The 15075-nt window shown below is 46.0% G+C and overlaps 1 protein-coding gene across 3 annotated transcripts in view; it reads right to left on the bottom strand.

Moving 5' to 3' along the window:
• Nucleotides 1–12532, bottom strand: part of PLCH1 (phospholipase C eta 1) — an 85595-nt gene extending 73063 nt beyond the window's left edge. The window contains exons 1-2 of one of the 3 annotated variants that reach the window (XM_040613389.1): nt 12461–12512; nt 814–887 (exon numbers count right to left, since the gene is read on the bottom strand). The gene's annotated coding sequence lies outside the window, so the exon portion shown is untranslated. Of the gene's footprint in view, nt 1–813; nt 888–12460 lie in introns of all 3 variants that reach the window. The other 2 variants (XM_040613390.1, XM_040613393.1) reach the window with 2 other exon arrangements.
• Between the last annotated feature and the right edge of the window lie 2543 nt (nt 12533–15075).

Here is a 15075-nt window from a genome sequence, read left to right as displayed (position 1 = left end):
TCAGGGGGGCTTAGTGACAAATCCCCCCCCCCCCCCAATGAAATATCACAGCACACTGGAAATGCCCAGACTGCAGCTCTGTGAGGAACACAGATGTATTTTGCTTATGTGATTTCAAAACAAAGAGGGAAAGATATAACCTTAAATCATAGCCAACAGGACTCATATTATCCCTAAGGACGAATTTAGCTACAATCATTCCCTGGGACCCAAAAACTGTACGCAGCTGTAAGGGAACAGAAGAACCTGGAGAACTTTCACTCCTTCCCCACGCAGCAGTGTGATGAATGCTGTCTCCTGCAGTGGTGAAAGTAAAGCAGCCGACCATGTAGAGCCCAGAAATACCTGTTGTTTCTGGTCCACCTGGAAACAACCCCAGTCCTACCTCTGTTGTGGTCCCCTGCAATGGCTGGGCAGACCTCTGCTCCCCTGCCACTTCTGTCAGTCACCAGGCACCCCTCAGCTCATCCACCTCACAAACGTAGGGAAAAAGCAGGCTGTTCCTAGAGGACTAGCAAGCTGAAGGAGCTCAGAGAAGGTTCAACAGCACTGGCACTGTAAAGGGGTAGCAGTACCCTGCAACCTGGAGGCAAGGTAGAGGGGAGCCAGCTTCTCCCTCTCCCACCAGCGAGCTGTTGGGTCAGACGAGCTCTCACGGACACCCCTGCCAGGGGTGCTCCAGTCTGGAAGGTGGCAAGTGGCTAACACGGGGCTGAAGCGTAACTTGGTGAAAAAGCGTAGCAATGTTTATGCTTACTCGCACTGTCGATTAGTACAAGCATTAGAGACCAACAGGCAAACACTAATTGATACCTGTGATGTTTCCGTTGCAGGTTTGAGAGGAAGCTGTTGTTGCAGATGTGGGATTTGCCTCTTCGCTGTTGCTTCTGTGGGGAGGAGAGATGGTCTGAATGATCCACTGCAGGCGTGAGCCAAAAACGCCTGTTCCTGTTCTGCTCTATCTTAAAACTATCACAGCCTCCATTACAGTATGTGTTTTGGGTATGGCCCACATATTGTTTACACTAAAGGCATATTTTACTAAAATTTGGAATGCTAAGCAGCAATACCCGCTACCTCTGCCAGACTTCATCTTCTACATTTCCTGGACTTTTGCCCTTGCCAGCCATAAGCTTTCATTATAGCTTGCCATAACTAGGGCCACTCTTCTAGCATTAATTAATAAGGCACAAGCTGTTAGTTACTTTTAAAGAGTAGGAATAATTCTGTCATCATAGTCCAGCCTACTGCCAGGAGTTTTGCTTTAGGCTATACAAATAGAAGTAGCATCATGTTTTAATTAAAAAACCCACATCAAATACTCATCACTAAGAATTTACACCAAATAAAGAGAGATGATCTCTCCTGCTCTGCTCCCACACAGAACTTGTATCATGGGGGAGATGTATGGGGAAAATGTTGCTATCTATATACATAAGCAGTGCCTCCGAAAGAAACCCTTGATCCCCTCCCTCCCCTTTCATGGCTCATGCCGGTACAATACTCCTTTGTTCTTGTACAAAGGGTTCTCCCACACCACGGTGGCCCCTTAGAACAAAGGTTCTCCCTGGCACAGTCAGGGATGAAGGCAGAATCCCAAAGTGGCTGCATCAGCTGACACAAACATCCTGTAAGAAAACCTTCCTATGAAACAGCAGCAGTTATTTGGATGGCCCTGAAAGTTATTTGCTTTCTCCATTACAGAGCTCTGGGAGAGACCAGCCAAGATCATGTCTTACTGTATTGTAAAAAAAAAAAGCAAACAAAAAGCCAGCCAGCCACACACTTTGGGCCAAATATCATCATTTCAAATGAACGTGCACTCAGGAGCTTAACTGTACACAAAACTTGCACCATTTCAACAAGAGTAATATTGTAGAAAACTAACATCCTGATGACGTCAGACCGGAACGTCATACAGGCCATATAAGTAAAAAGTCCCAATAAGCACATAATTAGGTTTAAATAGGAAACGACTATACCACCAAAACTATTTTGGCAAAAAGCTACTGAAAACCTGAACAGATGCAAATCTGAGTTCAAAATTAGTTTGCGTAGTTACTTAATAATGCAACCAATTCAGAAAGGGAGCTGAAAACACTCCTAGCTTTTCTGCTCTGCAGGTTTCTCAGTGTAGGGGTATCACTTTTTCACAACAAGCAAAATTCCTTGCAGGTTCAACCGTGAGCCTGGCACATTCATTCCAACAGGTAAAGCAATCGGTGCTTCACTGCCTGAGCTGGGAGATGTTACTCCAGTGTGACAGGAATCCATCTACTTCGTATCTGGATAAAGTGTATTATTAACATACAAGTTGAGTCCATTAAGTAGTCTGCAGAAACACAGGAACTTGAAGGAACTGTATCTTCTATTTTAGCTGATTAATTTCTATTATACATGTCAGCCACTTTTAGTACTTCAAGTACTTGTTCCATAAGAGATGTACTTTCAAAAAGAAGGGCTATGATTAGTTCTACTGAAGAGTACTTTACGAAAGAGATATTAAGGGAAGTTAAACTGATCTTGCTCAAAGAAGTTTGATACAAAAAATAAGTTAAACTTACGTATTCGTGTGTGTATATGCATGCATATACATGTATCTGTATACATATAGATGGATGAGATGAGCAATTATGATTTTTATTTTGTTATCAAGATAGCGGTTAAACTCACAAGGAAAGTGTCGTTATATGCACACTTTATGAAATTGTTTTATTATAAGTTGTAGAGATGAACGTATAAGATACTTCTGGATTTAGCAGAGGACACATATGTCCCGCGTAGGTTGTGATAGATGCTTCCTGTTACAAGAGGTGTAACACCAAGAACGTAACACCTGACACCACCACCACCCCCCTCCCTGGTCTCACTGCATTCTGCAGCTTTCCTGTCCCCGCACAGAAAAAACCCATGCTTTAGCAAGCGGTGCAGAGAAGTAAGACACTCATTCCAGGGAATCACAGGCCATTGTACCAGCAGCTGGAGGGCAAGCAGCACTTTAAGCGAAACATTGTTACGGTTAGCACTAAACTATTTTAGAAAGTAGCACCATAATCTAAACATTTATCTGCAATATTTAACCAGGACACTGTGCAGGTCCCTAATGTGAAGAGGGTATTAAGCACACATCCATTTAGCACCAGACAGGAACTCCTTTTGAGTCCTATACACAGCTCTCTTGAGAGCCTCAGACAGATAATTGGTAGTAAGTGAGCAGTATACAGTGTGGAGAGACTGCTAATCTCACCTTTTCTCAGCTGCCCTCTCCCCTTCTGGTCTCTGAAGCACTTCAACAGATAACAGTATTAAGTCAATCAGGTACTATGAATCGTTCCTAATAACAGGACAGTTACTGCAGTTCACCAGCCCTTCCCTCTGACAAAACCACAGTTCCAGCTTCAGAGTTCACTGTTCAATATAAACCCAGTGAACATATTTTGAAGGTATGATTTATTAAAAAATTATTCCTTTCCTTAGCACAAGACTATGTATGGTAAGAACAAATATTTTGAAAAAAGTTCTACCAAAGTTTGGGTTTTGTTTTTTTTTTTTTTAAAAAAGCCAAAACCACTATCTGTCTGGCAATTATGTTTTCAACAGAAAAGAAAGTGCAGGGAAAAAATGAATATTCAGAGGGCTCCAGATTTTGGAAGATTGCACCTTTTGAGATACCTGTTAATAATAATTTTTACAGTGAAAAATAGTTCAGAGATACTGGATGTTACAATTGACATGTAATAAAGGGGGAAAAAACTGGTTAAAAACAAGAAGAGCAATACAGAGTCAAGCAAAGGACACACTAAGTGTTAGATTAGAAATAATACTGTATTAGATCCAGATACAGCCAGAGAGCACTCTTATGAGCATTAGACACATTTGTATGGGAGGGTGGAAAGACCATCTGGCTGGCACTAAGTAACAGGAATACACTGTCCAGAAACACTGGTCTTTAATCTGGCAGCCGTGACTACGGTGGGGGCACCCAGAATCTCTCGATGACTGCCATCATGTGCATCCAGTTAGCTTCCAGTTATCGCAAACAGCGGGGAAAAACCCACACCAGATCACAGTACAAATACTACTTTGACCTTTCCTTGGAGAATACTGAGGTAGTATTCAAAAGCTAAGCAACTTAGCTTCACAACAAATCTACATACAGCATTAGAGGAGAGGGTTAAGTTAACTGCGTTATCTTAAGTCTAAGAGTAAGCAAATGATTTGCACACCTCAGGAACAGAAAGAGGACTGCCCAGATGGGATTACCGGTCTTTCTGCACAACCTCTTAGTTCAATAAAGAAAATGTTCCAGATCAGGCTCTACATGATTTCTAAAGATGTCATCAGCACTCAGCAGCTTGGCAAACACATTGCAGTGGAAAACAGAGTAAGAGATACTTATTCCAGAACCCACTCGCAACAGCCCAAAGGCTGAGCGCTTTCTTTTACTAATATTATGAAATAACAGAAACTGGAGGTGGAGTGAAGTCGTTTTCAATTCTGTTTATACCACAACATGCAACCAGGAAAATCTATGTTCTCACCAACTTTATTTCCCTGGAGCATGTTAAAATATGCTGCAGGATTTCTCCAAGGTTAGTTTATCAGTAAGTAGCCATCAACAGGAACTTCTTTCCAGGCTTTATAAATGAGAAAAATAGCTGCTGTTTTCAGCCTGTGTTTTCACTTTCTGCAGAAAGTATCAACAAACCTTCTGGTGGAAAAACCTTCAAGCTTTCAGAGACCAGATGCTGCACAATGTGGGCTGTATTTTTTTTAAAACAGTATCCACAAAACAAAGTAGCTATTGGATGAAAAGCTTAGCCATAGTTAGACCTGAAAACAAAATCTGAAGAGATTATAAAATCCTAGTATGAAAATATTTCATGGGGCATCCACCCATCTGCAGTCTTGGACTTCGTATTTCACTAAGCCACTAACAGTCACCCAAATACTGCTAAGCATTTAAGCTGGTCTGAATTCATGCAGATTTAGATTTAACTGTCATACAAACCCAGACCCTAAGGGTTCCATCATCTGTGCAAATCACATCAATAAGCATCAAATATCGACACTCACTCAAAATAACTTGCGTAAATGTTGCTAATATTACATGTATAGGAGCCATGCAGAATAGGCAAGACACATTAGCTGCATCAGACGAAAGATCCATACTGCTGACACAAAAAGACATTTTCATCCTTAAATTGATGTCGCTCTCATAACTTAAGAAAGTTTCACCTACCTATGGTGTAAACTGTTTCATAAATGTAGGGATACTTTCCAGAAGCTAAAAGCACCTTGAATAAACAAAATGCTTAAAAAAAATACCCATAACAGAACACTCCCTTTTCAACAGCAAGTTTATCACCAGCATGAAAAAAGATTATCAATAATACTTGGTAATAGAAAGGAAAAACATCCAGTATCTGATCCTTTTCTTATTTTTCTAGGAACTAGTCTGGCAAATCAAATACGAGATTTTTGTCGGGTATATTTTTCTGCCAGATCAGTTCCCTAATCTAATGTGCCATGAGGCCACAAGAACAGCTGTGCTGGCACAATGCCGGCAGTAAAGGTACTAGAGTGTGCGAGCCAGCACAGTAGCAAAGAAAAATTTCCTGTGGATTTCACTGGGAGCAACTGGAAACTCTTAGAAGTCAGAGTTGTCTATTCAAAGGGAAAAAGGCACAAGAGAGTTTGGATTTGGGATGCAGATGTTGCACTTGCATGCATTGCAGATGAAGTTTCCTGAAAATGTGAAATTGGCGTTTTTTTCTTAACCTGTTTTTTTGGCTATTCTCTCATTACAGCATTAAACACTAATCTGTCATACATCATTCACCACATGAAGACAGACCCTGACGTCAGTTTGCTTGTTTAAGTGTTTGAAAAAGCTGCTTTTAAACCTGTGTTCATTTTACAGCAACTAATCATCTACCTCAGCAAGCCAGAAATAGCACTATCCCCAGTGACACTGCTGCTGCCACATCAGGCCACAGCTCTCTTCACTGTCCCCTATGCTAGTTCAGTCTCTTGTCCCCATACCAAGGCTCGGCTGGGAACAGTCAGGAAACTGCACTCGGCTTCACTTGGCCAGCACCAAGGCATAAAGAGCAGGCAGGGACGGCTCACATCTCCCTCCTAAAGGCACCAGGGACAGGTGAGGTTCAGCCCAACCCTAACCACACCTAACTTGGATCACACTAGAGGACCGGTACCCACAGCTTGCTCCATGAACTACCCTTCCACTTCCCAGGAGAGGAGCAGGTAGGCTTCAGTGCACAGCACTGTACATGGTGTCTGGCCAAGTTACCCAGCCCCTGTTCCTCCCCTGGTTAGCCCACCCAGTGCAGGCAGGAGGCCAGTCAAGCTGTGTTAGCCTCTAGAGTGGACAACTTTCTTATCTGTCCTACCCACAGCTAACATACAGCAAACCTTAATGTTCCTGGGCCTTCTAATTCTGATGGAGCTTTTGTTTCAAGTCATTTCTCTGCTCTTTCTGGGAAGTCATGAAAAGCATGTGTCAGCACAACTTGCTGAGAAAGGCATTAAAAAGGATTTGAACTGACTCCCCATGGCAACAGACCCTGAAAGAGAATTAGCATTTGCTCCCCATTCCTCAAGAAGCCTAAATGGAATTTGTTTTTCTCCTATTTAAGGAATTATTTCCAGAAGAGCAGCATGCTGCTGCCTCTATCGCTCAGCAGATGCAGCTTCAGCACACCCTGTGTTCAGTACAACAGTTATCCCACCAGACACGGAACTAATAAATATGAGCAAGTGTACATTAATGTTTTTCTTACACAACTTTCCAGTACTCCGCACACCCTTCTGGTGCTTTTGCCAGCTCTCTGTACATCAATTCACTAATCCAAATAATTTTTTGGTTTTGCTGCCAGAGGTTTTCAATCTCTGTATGTCAAATGCGAGCGTCTTTCTATGCTGGAGATTTTAATCTACCGAGAGAGAACACACTTTACCACATTGGCAATGATTGGGGTTTTTTATTGTATCATCAACAACACTTCTTCAGATTCTATTATGCTCTGAGATTTTTTAATGTTTTCTCGTATTTCTTCTGTAAACACCACCACCCACTTCAAAGTAGGCAGAGGAACACACAGCAAGCACAGAACTGTCAGCTCCAAGAACCATCAATCCCAACATGAACAGTCCCGAAGTCAGGGGAAACGATTAACCTCAGAGGCAGTTCACAAACTCCCAGAGATTCCTAGCTCATGCCTCAATCTCCAGGTAAAAACTGGAACAAGGCCGGGGGGAGGAGGGGAATATCCAACTTTACCTCCCATGCTGGAGATGATAAATTTCCACAGACAAAGAATTACACTAAGGCATGGGGTCAAGAAAATAAACTCCCATTCACAGCACTCAGTCCAATGGCGCTGATGCTGACTAGGCTGAACTATTGAGAGTGTTGGCAGAGGGAGACCACTGGTCTCCCAAAAACACGTGCAGCACTGCTTTTAGCTGAAGCTCTGGTTAACACTGCTTTGCCATGGTGCCTGGACTGTGAAACATCAAAGACGAAGGAAGGGAGTAGATGTTCTCACAGAAATTCAACAGAGCGAGAAATTCACTGAACAGCTGCTAATAACACATCTTTAAGACTTTCTGAAAATACCTGACACAGACTTTAAGACCTTTTCCCAACAGCAAAACAATGCTTTAAAGACATGATGTCATGATAATGAACACAAAGTGCAAGCTTACCTTGTTCCTACTTACCATGATTTTAGAAAACAATAATTCTCTTTCTAGACATTAAAATAAACATTTCTCTTCAGTAGGTCATTCCATGGCTTTAAGAAGGACCTTCTTTACCTTGATAGATCAACAGAAACATACTCTGTAAAAGGCAGACAGTACGCAGCACACCAGATCATGCCTGAGAGTATCTGTCTCTCACTAGGAATAAATACTTGATAATTTGGACAAGTCATTTTCAGACATACTGATAATATATGAGACCCTATTCCTTGAAATGGCAGCACTGCCTGTTTAAATAGCTGAAGCAGCTATTGCTGAACTCGTAGCTATTGCTATAACCTACAAAACCCTGGATGTTGCTCTGCTGTAGCATAGAATAATTCAAACCATGTAGTAAAATACAAAATTAAAAATAAGATGCTTGGAAAGGACTCTGGCCAACACAGCCAGCCATGTACACAGATGATCTGCATCTTGTACATTTGGCTACTTACCAACTGACACACAGTCCCCCAAAGAACAAACATTACATACCACAGAACCCTTCGTGTTTGTCATCAATTGATATAATTGGTAATTCTTCCATCTTGTTCTTGGGGGGACACTACCAACCAATGTGCCAATCACCCACGGCTGGAACTAAGACTAAGCAAAGAATATGGGAAACCCATTGACAGGAGGCTCAGTAATGCCCAATTTAGACCTATGCAGTTACAATCGACACATCCCGTACTCCATCTCAGTGACATGCTTGGTCATGCTCCGTGTGCATGGGGACCTGAACTTTAAGTCAGTTCCAATAACTCAAGCCTGTAATGGAGCATGGACTGCTTTACACAACAGCTTGTCTCTACTTGAAATTTCTTGCAAGCAACCTTGAATTATTTCAAACTGAAGAGACTCACACAGACATCTCTCGCCAAGAATGATACACTGCTCTAATACACACAGCCAAACGTCCATGGAGCGGTTTTGCACTGCTCACCGGTGGACCCGAGCCTCCGCAGGGGTATGCTGCATCCCCAGCATCAGGTCCCTGGCTTTTTCTAGCACTGCAACAGGCATCTGCTTCCAAACTGCTGTCAGCAGCTCTGCCCATCTCTCCCTTGCACTCTTCTGCACTCCCACTGCCCCTGTGGGAACCTTAGTAAGTGCCTACCTGCAGGTGCAGATATTTCCTCACATTCTGGATCTGCCAACCTGCCTTTCCATCTCTCAAATGCCTGCTCCACATCACCCTCAGCTACCCAGGTACAACTAGATAGTCCTTCTACCCCTTCCTGGGGTGCGTGAGAAGCGTGGGCAGCAGGTCAAGGGAGGTGATCCTCCCCCTCTACTCTGCCCTGGTGAGGCCATGTCTGGAGTTTCTGGGCTCCCCAGTTCAAGAGAGACAGGGAGCTACTGGAGAAGGTCCAGTGGAGGCTACAAAGATGACGAAGGGGCTGGAACATCTCCTTTATGGAGGAAAGGCTGAGGGAGCTGGGCCTGTTTAGCCTGGAGAAGGCTGAGAGGGGATCTCACCAACGCATGCAAATGACTTGAAAACGAGTGCCAAGAGGACAGGGCCAGGCTCTTTTCTGCAGCGCCCAGTGACGGGACAAAGGGCAACGGGCACAAACTGCAGCACAGGAAGCTCCATCCGAATATGAGGAAAAACTTTTTCATTTTGAGGGTGACACAGCACTAGAAAAGGCCGCCCAGGAGGGTTCTGGAATCTCCTCTGAAGACATTCAAAACCCAATGAAAACCTGTGCAACCTGCTCTAGGAGAGCCTGCTTTAGCAGAGGTTGGACTAGATGGATCTCCAGAGGTGCTTTCCAACCCTGACCATTCTGTGATTCTGTAATGCCAGATGATCAGCAAAAGGCTCTGTAAGTCAGGAAAGCAGAGGGCAAGCTCAGATCTCTGGAGTAATGACAATGCCCTCCATGTCCATGGAGATTGGAAGAAGAAAGCCACCTTTGTTACAGAAAACAACTCCAGTTTCCTAAAGTAAACAAGAAAGAAAAAAACCCACCAAAACAAAACAAACCCAAACAAAAGAGAGTACACACACCTCCCTCCTGACCATTAGATCAGCCTGCAGGAACATTGGCCGACCTCCAGTGGAAGCACCTTTTGATTATGAACTTAGAAACAAAGACAGATTTATTCCTAACACAGTCCAGGCTCAGTGGTTCAAACCAACTAATCTCTGGGTCGTTGTTCAGCCCTGCTCCATCACCCAAGGGTACCACACTTTGCTGGTTAGTGGCTTTAACACCCTTCCAGTACAACAGCCACAACGATTGCTTAGAACATGCTGTGCATCCTGCTATGCCAAGGGGAAAATGTTGTAATAATAGTGTTTCTAAAGCACCTTCATTTCAACACATTCAAGTAAATCTGAAGTATTAATAACATAGGTTTCTGCAAGACCCTACAAGGCAATTATGCATGTCAGCCTTACCTCCTCTGAAGACACAGGCAGAAAAAAACTGTCCTGTTGAAAGTAACACAGGAGGTCTCTAGCAGACCTGGAAACAGACCTCTGCTTTCCGAATTTGAAGTGCTTTTGTTATTTTTTTAACATTCAGACCTTTTTAAGCTTATTAAAGAACGCAAAGGAAACAAAACACAACACACACCCCTGTGAAACAAAACAAAAAAGTCCACCATCACCACACCACCCTGTGTACCCATAGCCCTGGCTTTGCCATCTAGGTTATCAATTTAAATTCAGTTGGATCTTGGGTGACACCTTAAAAAAAGAAAAACCTTATTCAGATTTCGTTAAAGGAAAACCATTGTATTTACAAAAAGATCACTGTGTAAAGCCAACAGAAATACACAGCTTCAGTGTTAAAGCCTTTCCCAGAAATAAAAGGCAGCTAAATATTGAATAGGAGACTAATTTTCGTTGTATCTTGATGCTCATAAAACTGTTTTACTGCCACAGGCGTTTCTTGACAGTGTTTTCATTACAAATCAAGTCATGCAAAACTGGGATCTTTTAATAGCAGGTGGCCTCTCCTTTGATTTTATGGAGTGAAAATTTTATTCTCCTTTACAAATACTGGCAATTTTGATCAAAGTCATCATGGGACACCCGCCTCAAAGGGTGAAAGGACAGGAGCATTAAATCAATTCCCTAGGCAACCTCCCAAGCTGAGCCAGTATTGTTAAAATAATGAGTTGTGCACCACTTGATCCAAAACCACCAGCTGATCCCCATTTTTATAGACAATAGGTAGCATAAAACCAGAAAGCGTCTGCAACCACTCAGATCGTTTGTCCACAAATCATGTATCTTGAACTGATAAAACTTAACATGTTTTCTGGAACAGCCTACTAGCATTTTTAAACCTAGAAAAAGTATCCTTCAGAGTTTAAAAAAAAAAAAAAAAAAAGTAGTGTTCTCAAACTTATTACAGGGAGCTAACCTTTAAAGAAACAGGAAGGTTTTTAACAGTATACATGCATTATTGTCTCACCTCCCCCCAAAAGTCCACATTTTCTTGCTATACACCGCGTTATCTTTAACTTAGGTGTCTCGTTGAACAGTTGAATCCTGTCTTTTCAGTAATGTTACGTGCAATTATTCTTTCATATTTCAGAACAACAGACACCTAACGTTTTCCCCTGCTGCCTCCAAGTTTCGTAACATGTGGGTCAGAATTCCCAAGGACAAGTAAATCAGGAGAGTCAACTGAAAACAGGCAAACATTGTGCTTTACAACTCAGGAGTTAAAGCACACTTTAAACAAAGAGCCTATGACTAGTTCATCAGATAAGGCTTATATCTTTCTCCCTGGAATCTAATAACACTTCTTCTAAAAACACTTTCCAGTCAGCTAGAGTTGAAGTTCCCAGAATTATACAGTTGCTTAATTACAACAAGACAGGCACAGAGTATAATTCCCAGCTCATTGTATTATTTTTTTTTTTTTAATGAATTATGGAGTAGATGATCAGCCCTCAAACAAGGTGTTTTTAGGAACGACTCAATCCACTCGGGTTCTCACCTCGCACCTATTCCAGCGCCTTCCAGGGTCAGGGCCAAGCATGCTCGGTCAGCGCTTCACCCTGCGGGCAGGCTCTCATGGTGGCACCCGGCTCCTCGCGGGGGGTCAGGATCTTGTTCAGCCTCATTTAACCGGGTCTGGCCCACGCTTAAGGCAGGCCAAACGGCTGCACTTCTCTCCGGTTTCAGCTGGTTACCCAGCAGTGCTGCGCCTGGACTGGCACAACCTTACAGCAGAACCTCCCACGCCACATGGCAACGGTCCGGTTTACCCCCGAGAGGGGGCAAAGCGCCCAAAGACGACTGGAAGTTTGTCCAGCATGATTCATTATTTAACCAACAAGGACAGACCGTGCCAGGGGAAGGAACGGCCGCGGTTTCTTTATAAAGCGAGTGTAGCAGCGTGCCCTGAGATGCCGAGTGCCTCACCGACCAGAGAAACATTTTATCCGGGGGCGGGAGGGCGGGAGGCGGGGGGGAAGGAAAAAAATAAAAGTTACACTTTGTAAACCCTCAACTTGCGGCTGCAGATCCCGGGAAACCCCAGCGTTAACTCCCACAACGAAAGCCCAGCGGAGGCTCCCAGAGGGCCGGGGACAGCCCCGTTCCACCGCCCAGCCCCGGCCCCGCCTGAGGGGAGCCCCCCCCGGCCTGAGGGGAGCCGCACCGCGAGTGCCGCCCGTGGCGCGGCCCGTCCCGTCCGTGGCCCGCACTCACTTACTTACTCACTCACTCACTACGAAGCACCGGGCTCGGCTCGGTCCCGCCGCCGCAACCTGCTCTCCCGTTCAAACGCACGGCGCTGCCGCCCGCCCCGCCCCGCCCCGGCCCGCCCTCCGGCGGGGAGCGCAGGGGAAACCTGGAGCAGCGGCGCGGCCGGAGCGGAGCGCGCTCCCCCGCCGGCGGAGCGGCGGCGGCGGCTGAAGCCGACGATCCAGCCCCGGTGTTGCTGCGGCCCTGCGCCCGCTCCCATTCAACCTGCTCCATTGTGTGTCCGCTCCGAGCCGGCGGGGCGCCGCCGAGGGGCCCTGTCCCTAACCGTCCCGGTAGACCCTCCCCACGGCGGGACTCTCAGAGCTGCCCGAGCCGGGGCCGCGCCCCAGCGGGAACTGAGAGAGCGAGGCGGCCCCCCGGGCTCACCCACCTCGGTCCCGTCGGCGGCGGGTACCAAGGAGACGCGCGGCACCGGCCCGTCGCCTCAGGGCGCCCCGGGCCGGCGGGAACCGCCGCACCTGCCGCGGGGCGGGGCGGCAGCGCCTCCCTCACGGCCCCGCGGGCGGGCGGAGCAGGCCGGCGCGCCCCGCGGCAGGAGGACCGTCGGGTTTGACATATTTTTTTTTCCCCCTTTACAAATTAACGATGCACTCCAAGGGCTGTTCGCCTGCCTCGGCCGGCGGCAGGGAAGCGGTAGCCGGTACTTACACAGCGCTGGTTTCTCTGACGGACAGCGTGGCGATGGCCGCCGGCGGTCCTGGCGTGAGGGAGCGCGCCCTCTCCTAGAGGAGGGGGAGTCTAAAACTCGGCTCTCGAAACGGTAACTTCATACCCGGTGGTCCCGTGGGTGGCCGAGGGGGCTGCGGCCGGCTGAGAAGCGAGCGGGTACCGCAGCGAGCAGGGCGGTAACCCGAGGAGGGTGGCCGCTGCCTCCCCCGGGTCCGGGCCGCGGGCAGGGGACGCCCCCGCCGCCCCCCGCGCAGGGCCGGCCCGCTCAGCCAGCCTGCGGGGCAGGGGCGCCAAGCCGCGCCCGCCGCCCTCGGGTGGGCTCCGGGGGGCTGGTCAATGTTTATGACAACCATTTGCCTTACGTGCCGCACCGGCAATAAAACGCCTGTGCCATGCTGGAGATAGCTCCCTTAGCGAGCCATCAGGAGGCCTCTGCTTTCACTCCCTGTGATCTTTCGAAGATGTTGTACCGCTCACATATTCAGAGTTGCAGCGGTAAAGGCACGAGAGTTAAGCAGTTTAATTCCTGACCTTATTCCCAGTCACGAAAGAACTGCATCCTCCGCCTGGAAATACTCCACAGCGCGTTGCTGCTGTGGCTAAAGGAATGGGATGGTGTTGCTCAGAGGCAGCGTGGGGTATTTTAATGTGATGGAGAAAAGTGCTGCTTCTCCCAGTCAGTTCCTCAGCTCTGCAGAGCTATTTGTTTCTACTCCTGTTACCGCTCTTTCAATAGACAGGCCTCCCACAGAGATGAGATCTGCAACCTCTCAAGCCTTGCACAGATGGAAAGCACGGCTTTGAAAAAAACTGTGCTTTTTTTTGAGGGGGGAGGGTGTGTTGTTGGGTTTTTTTAAACAGCTAAGCCCTGGATGGTAAGGAAAACAGCATTAATAAACAATTACAGAAGCTGATTCTCACAAAATCATTTGTCACTGCAATTGCAAACCCTGCACCACTCGGCTACCCTCTGTGAGACTAGTGTCCATTACAGCATCAATCCCATACATGAAGCTGCTTCCTCTGTATTCTGGCCAAGAACTGTAGTAAGGGCACATCACCAAAACTTCTTGTCTTGTGCAACAAACACAAAAAGAGATCAGAGGCCTGAATCCAAAGATTTGGATATCCCACTCCATACTTCCTTCCAAAACCATTTCATTTAGGCTACCTCACTACCACCAATACAGGGAACTTTAAAAATTTAGTTCAGACCAAAAGGAAGGCCTTCTTAAGCCACAACCTAATGGAAAGGACACAGCAATTGCTGTAGTTTAGAAAAGTCTCTAGGGCTTTTCTGAACTTCATCAAGGGTAAAAAGAGGCAAGACTGTGAGGGAACAAAGGTGGTTCACATTCACCCACACCTCACCTCTGTTTGCTAGAAATGTAGCATGTGGCGTCCTCAGATTTTTCTCTCAGTTTTACAGTGGATTTTTGTGATAAATCCTTCTATGACTCATTTATAAAGTGAAGGTAGGAAGTCTTGGTAGAAAAAAACAATCATAACTGTACAGTTATGACCAGTTTGGGAAAGCTTTTTCTATTTGCCAGGTATAGGAACAGGAACACCTATAACCCCTCAAAGAAGTGTATTATTGCTGAGACCGCATTTGTAGTTTGGCGTTAAAAGTCAACTTTTAGTTTTGCTTTGGAGGATGCTACAGCCGATCCCAAATCCCTGATCATCTGTATGACTTTTATGTCCAAGTACCACAGCAGCAGTTGGTCCAATTTATGCATCGTGTATAATGCATAAAACCAGATGCCTCACTGTTCTTCCCCCCTCCCCCCAAACAGGAACAAATACCTGGTCTCCAGCTGCCGTTGAAGTCTGTCTCTGCCCAAATTGCTGCTTCCCCTGCCTCCCATGTTAGTCTCCAACGCTGAGATCTGCACAGC

Source organism: Falco naumanni, chromosome 13 (genome assembly GCF_017639655.2).
Source record: "Falco naumanni isolate bFalNau1 chromosome 13, bFalNau1.pat, whole genome shotgun sequence".
Taxonomy (NCBI): Eukaryota; Metazoa; Chordata; class Aves; order Falconiformes; family Falconidae; genus Falco; species Falco naumanni.
Note: the sequence above shows the minus strand (reverse complement) of the source record. Positions and strands in the feature narration are given on the sequence as shown.